A 9,805-nucleotide genomic window follows, 5' to 3' on the forward strand; every position below is an offset into this window, starting at 1 on the left:
AAGGAAAGTGTGTACAGCTTGGGTGGTACATATTATTAACATTTTAAACTCTTAGGCATACACAGGTTAAGTAGTTTACCCACGGTTACACAGCAAGCAACTGCAATTAGGAATAGAATCCTGTTTTCCTGACTCCTGGTTCATTTCTGTAGCCATTTGACATCCCTGTCTGTATGGTAAGTTTAAATTTTATAGATTGATCTTATTTTTTCTCCGACTTTTTCACTTTACTGTATACAAAATGACTTGTGTTTAAGATCAAGCGCTTTGGCTCATGGCTGCAGAATAACGCTCCTGATGTTAACATTGTTATGCCCAGGGTTTAAAATGTTTCCTCACAAGTTTCTTAGGACCAATTCTTAGGGCAGAGATGATCTCCTCTTCCAATCATTGAGCCCGGAGCTTAGCAAGATTCGGAAAAGGATTAGATGTTGATTCAGGTAACAAGAACATCCAAAGTTCTTACAGTAAATAAGAACAAGAAAGAGTTTGGGAAGGAATGTGTGCGAAGATAGGAAATTCCATTTCATTGAGGAGTTCAATATTTCATTTTGATTCCGAACAAAACCCCAACATTTAAAAAATTCTCCCCAAAAAGGCATGGAGCCACCACCAGGCAGGCAGAGTTCTGTCAAAACCTTGCCTGGGTTCCACTGGAACTTCATCAAAATTGAGCGGTCTCTGCAAAACATTTTGATTTCGACAAATCTTCAAATTCTGACCTCCAAAAAAGTTTCATCAGTCTTTTTCCAACTAGTGCAAATATAAACCCTCCTTTCAGGGCTTGAGACAACCTCTAATGGGAATTAGAAGGAAACTGTTTTGGCGGGCAGGTAGTCCTAGAACAACCTACTGTAGCGTTTCTCACACCTTCCTCTGAAGAACAGGTACCATCCCCTGTTAGGAGTGAGAGCACTGGTGTGATCTGTGTGGCAATTCCTATGTTCCAGATCACATACTTTCCCTGCACATCTGCAGCATTTAGTTACAATGAAAAGGGAAGATTTGGGCAATATTTAGATAACATGCTGAATTTGCTTTATGGTGATGGCTATGTTTGCTTGGTAAAATCCCTCACAGACACACTGTTTGAACCTGTGCTGCTTGTATCATCCACAGCTCTAATCTGTGTTGCTCTGTCATCGATGGTCTTTACTACCCCTCTGATTTTGGTGGCGTATATAAATGTCATCCAGATTTAATTTACGCAAATGCTGGACAAAGAGATATGGAGTATTTATATGGAGCGCACAGAACTGCTTGCGTGTTCCATGTTACCTGGTTTAAAACAAGTATATTCTTGCAGTTCTGGATGGGGCCCTGCTTGAAGACCGATGGGTGATTCACCCTTGTGCCAGAAGCATTTCCGCCACATATGTGTTGAGAACCACTGTTCTGTATAATTAGGCTTGATTATTTCATTTTTCCAAAGATTGTACAAGAGCCAGGAATTCCCAGCACTGAGCTAAATGCTTTACACTGGGGAATCCCTGACTGCCCATTCAAGAGTTAATTATTTCACAAAGGTTTGCTTTATTTGTGATATTTTGTGATTCAGACTAAACTTGTTTAAAAAGCAATTTACTGTAATTTGGCCATCTATTTATGCCTCAACTCAGGGCATTCATAAACTGATGTGTGTGTATTGAAGGCAGATAAGATACTGTCTTTATCCTGTTCATGCCTGATAATCCACACTGAGTTTTCCCTCTGCTTGTGACAACTGGAAGCCAAGAATAGAACCTCTTTCTGTTAATGAGCCTAAGCACAACTCCCTGGTATACCCACCCCTAGAATTCTCTGCCTACAAAGGCTTCTGGAGCTCCATTTGTAACCGAATTTCTCATTCTTATTTCTTATTTATTGTTTTATGTTGGATTTGGTGCTCCTTATAATCTTGACTGCTAGCTCAGGTAAATTAAGCAACGTTAAGGCACCATGGGACAAGCTTCTTGTTGGCAACTCTGCCAAGTTCAGCTCCCACTTTTTTGCTGCAAGATTTACAGACGTGATTAAAACAATTCCTTCTGCTTCCAAAGCCGCCTATGGCTTATAGGTGTGGGTGAATAATGGCCATGGAGAAAGGGATTGGCTCTTTGCTTGTTAAAATGAGACACTGGCTTAAGAGAGCCTTGATGCAAGCTGTGCTTGCTTTCCCATACAATTCAGTGCATCTTGCTTCCCGTCTTGCACTGTTCTTCCTGTAGCAATCCAGTGAGTAGACTGTAGATTGTATCACTTACATATTGATGCATAGTGCAACTTTTCTCTACAGAGTCTAGCACAAATTGGCCCCAATCCTTGATTTGGGGTTACTAGTTACTACCACAATATGTGTTCTTGTTATGTAGACATGTCTCAACAATGAACTAGGGTGAGAACCCAGCACCAAGATCTCCAGAGATGAAAAGCACAAACTCCAAGAATCACCTAGCTCCCAACTCTCCGATCTTGAACTTGGGAAGAGTGACCTGGTAAGACTAAAAACAAATTAGTACCTGTATATATGTGAGAGTAATCGTGTTTGTGGCGTTGAAAAGGGTTTTATCGGCATGCAGTTGGAATGGTCATGTTCACAAGTACATTAGGCAGGTCACCCCAAATAAATGCTGATGAAACCTTGATGTCACTGCACCATCACATATTCTGCGTGTGTTTCATTTGTCACAGGGAAACAGTTTTAGGAATGTTTTAGTTTTAAAAGAAAGAATTTGGACTCTGTCTTTTGTATCACTCCACCTGTAAAGCTAGATGCCCTAGTTAATCTGTCTGACTGTGCAGGGCTCAGAGAGCCACAAGAACATGTAAAAATGATTTTTAAAATAGCTTTTTTTCTAGTCCTAAAAATGTCAAGATCTATAGTCTGATGTTTCAGGTCATTTCATGGCTAGTGGAGAAAATGCTGTGTCTCTTCACAGAGTGGGTGAGAGAAATCCTTTTTTACCAAGAGTTGAAAGCTTGTTTCTAGCCCAGGAAGTCCACAAGATGACTTAAGTTGTAACACTATTGAAGAGCTAGTGGGTGGGGCACCAGACTGAGATTCAGGACAACTGGGTTCTGTTCCCAGCTCTGCTGTGAGACTTGTCTTTGTCTCTGTGCCTCAGTTTCCCCTCCTCCCTTTTGGCTGTCTTAGGCTATAAGCTCTTCAGGAAAGCAAGTGTCTTACTGTGTGTCTGTACAGCACCTACCATAATGGGGTCCTGACCTTCGCTGGGGCCTCTAGGTGCTACTTTAGATTGTAAACTCTTTGGGTCAAGGACCATCTTTGATGGTTCTGTGTTTGTACAGTGCCTAGCACAGTGGGGTCCTGGTCCATGGCTGGGACTCCAAGGCACTATGGTAATACAAATAATCAAAATAATTTTAAAAATTAGTTCTATCACTTGTCTGTCCTGGGCCTTAGGCACATGTGATTTTTTTAAAGGGAATTAAATTTTAGGGGGAGGAAGAAACACTTATGGCAGGTGTGCTTGTTTGTTTGTTTTTTAATATTTGTTTCAAGCTTCCTATGGAGTGGGAATGTTAGAATAAGTCCTGGGGAGATGGATTGGGGAACAGAGAGTAGGTAAAATGGTCAAAAGTGTGTGATAGTGATTTAGCACGACTGCAATTTATCACAAGGACATCACTGCCATGTGAGGACGTGCATATACATGAGTGCACACACAGTTCAGGACAACCACTATTTTAAAGTGATGGGAGACTTAAACTACTTATTCATGCAGAACTTTTGTTCGCCCAGTAGATGGTGCAATTGAATTGTTTTGTCTTTAAAGGTGAATTGAAGAACTGTTTAAACCACACACACGCACACACACACACCACTACATCTTAAAAAAGCTCAGGGCACCAGATCCCCAGCTGGTGTAAATCAGTCTACGAGCCGGGGATCTGGCTCAATACCTGAGGCAGTTCTTTCATTTACCAGGTAAGTCATTAACTCATGAATTCTGCATTTCCCCAGCAAAAATTTGACCTCACCAAATGGGCCAGACAAATATCTGTAAAGAGGTGGGAATATCAAATCTTTCAGACAACATGAAGAATCAGCACTTGGAAAGTAGGAATCAGTATCTCTTGAAGAGATTTTAATTTTTTAATGTATTTGTTGCACATTCTTCTATGGACACTTTTTTTTCCCCCCTCCAAAAGTTCTGTGCCTAACCTTTCTAAGCAAGGAAATTGTAACTCCTTTTGGACTTGGCTGAAATACTTTGAAAGAGCTACGGATAAATGATAAATCTTTGCAAAAATGCAATGCCAATCTTCAACATGTATAACATGTTAAAAGCTCCCAGTTCCTTTTCTTCAATTCTTCCCTTTCCCTGCAGTTCTTTGCACAGCACTCGGTTTGTAACGTTTAAACTTTGCACCATGAAGACTAGACACATAGAAAAAACCCCGGAGCATAAGCCAGGCCAGAAAACTCACTATCTGCAGGAGCATGTTTCAGGCCAAGCTTACAGGATCTCCTCCTTTCATGGGAAAAATCTCCAGGTCCATTCAGCAAGATAGAGGCTTTCAGCTGGGACATTACAGGTCTGACCACGATTCTCGCTCACTCAGTCTACTCCTCACCCGGCCCAGGGAGTTGAAACAGGGGCATAGGAGCCACTAAATTATTTGTATTACAGGAGTACCTTGGTGCCGCAAGCAAGATCAGGGCCCCATTGTGCTATGTACAGACACAGAAAGTCCCTGCCCCAAAGAGGAAAGATGATTCCCTAGAGGGGAAGCAGCGAATGAGTTGGTGCGTGTGTATGTGTGGGGAGAGCACTGGCAGGAGCTGTAGCACTGTTGTTCACTCCTGGCGGCTGAGCAGACCCCAGCTGGGAGACTTCTCCTTTGCAGGCATCTCCACCCTCTGTCCTGCATAGCTGTCTCAGCTGAAGAGCAGAGGCACCAGCACCAAGGCCTGTGCTCCATGCAGCCGAAGGTGAAAGGTTGGTCCCAATAGCGCAGGGAGAAGATGAGAAGAATGGAGGAGAAAAAAGGGGCAAAAAGGAGGAGAAAAATGTTTTCAAGAGAATTTGCACATCACTGGGTCAGGGCACATCCTGCTGACGTGTTAGGTGGTTTTTGTTGGCTTCCTCTCATTTTTCATACCTTGAAACTCACCTGTGCTGCCCTCTGGAGCCTGGGGCGTCACACCCTAAGGTGAGTTTCAAGGTATGAGTTTCATAAGACAAATTGTTCTTGGCAACATTTTTCACAGAAGTGGATGGAGCCCTGGACTGGGAGTTTGGAGACCTAGATTCCATTCCCCAGCTCTGCTGTGGCTCTGGAGTGTGACCCTGGTCAAGTTACTGCAACTCTGTGCCTATATCGGTCTTACCTGTTTTTAGTTGTAAACAGGGCACTGACACTCTCACTATTTGTTTGTAAAACACCTGGTACAATCATAGAACCATGGGGTAAGAAGGGACCGCAAGGGTCATGTAGTCTAACCCCCTGCCAAGATGCAGGATTTGTTGGGTCTAAACCATCCGAGACAGGTGGCTGTCCAGCCTCCTTTTCACAACCTCCAGTGAAGGAGCTTCCACAGCCTCCCGAGGCATCTGTTCCATTGTCCTGCTGTTCTTACAGTTAGGACGTTTTTCCTGAGATTTAATCTAAATCTGTTGTGGTGTAGTTTGAGCTCATTGCCCCTTGTCCTGCCGCCTGTGGCAAGAGAGAACAACTTTACTCCATCTTTTTTATGGCAGCCTTTCAGGTATTTGAAGACCACTGTCATATTCCCCCACCCCCTTAAACTCTTCTTTTCCAAACTAAACATACCCAGTTCCCTCAGCCTTTGCTCTTATGCCTTACACGACATCCCTTTGATCATCTTTGTCACTCGCCTCTGGATCCTTTCCATTTCTCCACATCCTTTCTATGCATTGGTGACCAAAATTGGACACAGTACTTCAGCGGAGGAGGAACCAGTGCCAAATGGAGTGGTACTATCACCTCCCGTGTCTTGCCTGCTATGCCTGTGTTAATGCAATCTAAAATTGCATTTGCCTTTCTTTTTTACACCAGCATCTCATTGCTGACTCTTGTTGAGGCTGTGATCCACCACAACTCCCAGATCCTTTTCAGCAGTGCTGCCGCCAAGCCAGTTATCCCCCATTCTGTAATTGTGCATTTGATTGTTCTTCCCGAACTGTAGCACCTTACATTTACAGTGGGGCCTTGATCTCAGTTCATGCCTCTGGGTGCTACTCTAATATATATAATTAATGTTTCGTCCTCCCCTCCACCCCCAATTAGTGATCACTGAGCCCTGGTCTACACTACAGAATTACTTCCGTACAACCATGTTGCTCAGGGGTGTGAATAATCCACACACACACACACACCCCGAGCGATGTAGTTATACTGATCTAAGTGTCTCTCGCCAAAATAGCTACCGCCTCTCCCAGAGGTGGAGTTAAGACGACCGGCGAGCTTAGAGCCACACCCTAAGTAGTTGCTGTCGCTCTTCTAATCTCTTCCTCCTTAACTGGATTCCTTTAGTCCCGAGAACACTACACTGTCCTTATTAGGAAGTATTAAGTGGTGACAAGTGTTCTCTGCTGTACAGAACCCAGACAATCCTCTCCAAGTCTCTTGCCCTGCTCCTCCCTGCGTTCCCATTACTCTTAAAGCTAAACATTAACAAAGTGAATACTTAGCGGCTCAACCAGTATAACTTGGGCACTTTTCGTTTCAAATCCTCTGAACTGGGTGTTCCCAAACAGATGCATCTAGGCAACTGGCAAAGGTGGGGTAGCAAACAAAATAGGGGTGGGACTTTGCCTAGTATTGACAGTAAACTCGCAGTCCCATTGCCCTTTCCTGCGCTTGAGTGCACAAATACCGGCTCAGTGGGCTGGCAGATTTTTCTAACCCTTCCGAATCTGTTCATTTTTAATCCTGCTGACAGAGTCCAGAGTCAAAGGGTAGCAATAACTTATTCTATACAGGCTTCCCTGCTGGTTTTATATGGACTCCCTTTACTGTAGGTGGAAATCAGGGGGGAGCGACCTGTGTGGGCGAGGGAGGAGGACGTGTTTACAGGTGTCTCAAGACATCAGTGCAAGAAGGGCGTGCCTGTCAGTGAATTGCCCAACTCCCTTGGAGCAATATCCATGGGAAAGTAAATCACTGGTAATCATCGAAGGGTCCGTTCCTTCTCTTACAGAGGTCAGAGATTTGATGGGAGAAAGTATCTGAGCCTAAATTAGTTTCCTTTTCTAGAAACTGCCTCTGTCAAGGGTGAAAGGGCAATGTATGGAATTTTAATGATTTGATTCTGTTAAAATACAGTATAGCCTCAATTCCCCCCAAGGTTGCTGGGCAGGTGGTGACACAACCCCTCACTGGTCTGGATTGTACCCCGGAATGTGGTGATAGCCTCCGTTCTCCAGGCCTTCCCATTGTGAGAGAGACAGTGGTCTTGCGGTTAAGGCATTGAAGTGGGACTCGGGAGATCTGGATTCAATTCCTGGCTTCCACAGACTTCCTGTGTGACTTTAAGAGGTGCCTGCACTGCACCCAGCTCAGTGGAGGTTTGATCTTGGTTGGCGTCCTCTACATCAGTGTTGATTCATTATGAACGGGCATAAATAACAGGAAGAGAAATGCCAAAATTTCCCCCACGCCCCCTCCCGGCCAGAAGACAGTCAGTTTGATAAACCCACATAAGAGCCCTTCCCCAGATTCTGAACCGCCGCGAAGCTTAACTCAGGGAGTGGTGAGAGGCGGCTCAGCTTGCTACTTGATGCAATGGGGCGTGAAATCAAAAATGTTTCTAACTCGCTTTCCCTTTGCAGTGGAAGGAGGTAAGAAAAAGTCGTATAGGAAACGTAATGCGTGAGGGGGAGTCCCTTACCACAGGGTGAAGGGGCCTTGGGACTAGGGAAGTAGTAATATAGAATCATAGAATATCAGGGTTGGAAGGGACCTCAGGAGGTCATCTAGTCCAACCCCCTGCTCAAAGCAGGACCAATCCCCAACTAAATCAATATATCCCTGTTTTACTCATGGGGAAACAAAGGCACAGAGGGATTGTCCCAAATCATACCGGAAGCCTGTTTCAGAGCAGGGAGCTAAAACGGGGCCCCTTGATTCCCAGGCCAGTGCTTCAACCATAACTATCCTCCCACTAGAAGCCTGCTAACCCCCGTTTCTGCAACCACACGCTTTACAATCTAAACAAAAACTAGCCCTCTCTCTCATTTCACGGGCTTAACGGCAGAGGCAGCAGTGAGCTGCGATGGTACTTAGCGGATAATAGGCAAGTTGAGTAATATCGGGGGTTTGTTATTTTTACGTGGTGTACGCTACTAGCAGCTTCTGAAGTCTAAATTAAAACTAAATCACAAAATAAATGAACCAAGTAGCATTTGTGACAAAATGCCCTTGTGTGCTTTAATTGCTTGTTAGCTCACTAATTAACAATGTTCACCTACGGGCAATGGGTCTCTGAGGCACTGGGATGCTTTCGCGAGTGGTGCTGTGTGCAAATCCGCTTTCAGCTTATGGGAAATCTATAAATAATACAGCTGGCTGCAATGTTCCAAAATTCAGGGTTGGGTTTTTTTCATTGAAATGTTTAGTCCAAATTTCAGAATTAAAACTCAAAATTACTGAATATTTTGGTTTTTTTTTTTATTTGTTCAACCGCCCCAGTAGATACAATGCACTAGAAACTGAACAGACTCTGGTGTTCACAGGATGGTGGTCTGGTGTACCCAGTAAGTTCTGTTGATAAGATCATAGGGCAGTAGCTGAGGCAAGTTTTGGTGTGGGGGATGTAAGAAAATAAACTTGCAGTCTAAGTCTTAGTTGATTTTCTGTGCAGGTAAGGCCAACTCCTAGTTTTCCATTCCCCCAGTTTTCAGGGAGGTGGGGAAGAGATGAGACACAGTCAGTCTGTGGAACTCGTTGCCAGAGGATGTTGTGAAGGCCAAAACTATAACTGGGTTCAAAAAGAATGAGAAGTTCATGGAGGAAAGGTCCATCAATGGCTATTAGCCAAGATGGTGAGGGATGCAACCCCAAGCTCGGGATGCCCCTAAACCGAAGCTGGATCTGGACAGCAGAGGATGGATCACTTGATAAATTGCCCTGTTCTGTTCATTCCCTCTGAAGCCTCTGGCACCGGCCACTGTGGGAAGACAGGACACTGGGCTAGATGGACCATTGGTCTGACCCAATATGGCCATTCTGATGCTCTTACTGAGATGAGGTAAGAATCTAGAAGGAAAAAATAAGCAAGACATGAAGGGTGAGGATTTTCTAACATGCTTGATATGGTCCTAAGTAGGGAGGAAGGATGGCCAAGTGGTTAGAGCACTATCCTGTGGGTCAGGAGACCTGGGTTCAAGCCCCTGCTCTGCCACATATTGCCTGTGTGACCTTGGGCAAGTCACTTTGGCCTAGTTAAGTGCCTAACTCCTGTTGATTGTAATGGGAGATAGGTGTCTCAATATCTTTGAGGATCTGGGCTTTAGTCTCTCTCTGCCTCAGTTCCCCATCTGTAAAATGAGGATATTTGCTGAACCTTACACTAAATGTGCTAAAGATTGTGAGGTGCTCAGATACCGTAGTAATGGGAGCCATATAAGTATCTTAGATACACAGAACTCTACTCCCACTGAAGTCCCATCATAGAATCATAGAATATCAGGGTTGGAAGGGACCTCAGGAGGTCATCTAGTCCAACCCCCTGCTCAGAGTGAAATCTTGGATGTTGAAAAGAATTAATCTAGGCCACTTTCAAAAGGAAGATATAAAGCCTGACCCTACAATTCCTTACCAACAGAAATAGTCCCAT

This window comes from Terrapene carolina, unplaced genomic scaffold, assembly GCF_002925995.2.
Source record: "Terrapene carolina triunguis isolate 2854851 unplaced genomic scaffold, T_m_triunguis-2.0 Scaffold111, whole genome shotgun sequence".
NCBI classification, from domain to species: domain Eukaryota; kingdom Metazoa; phylum Chordata; order Testudines; family Emydidae; genus Terrapene; species Terrapene triunguis.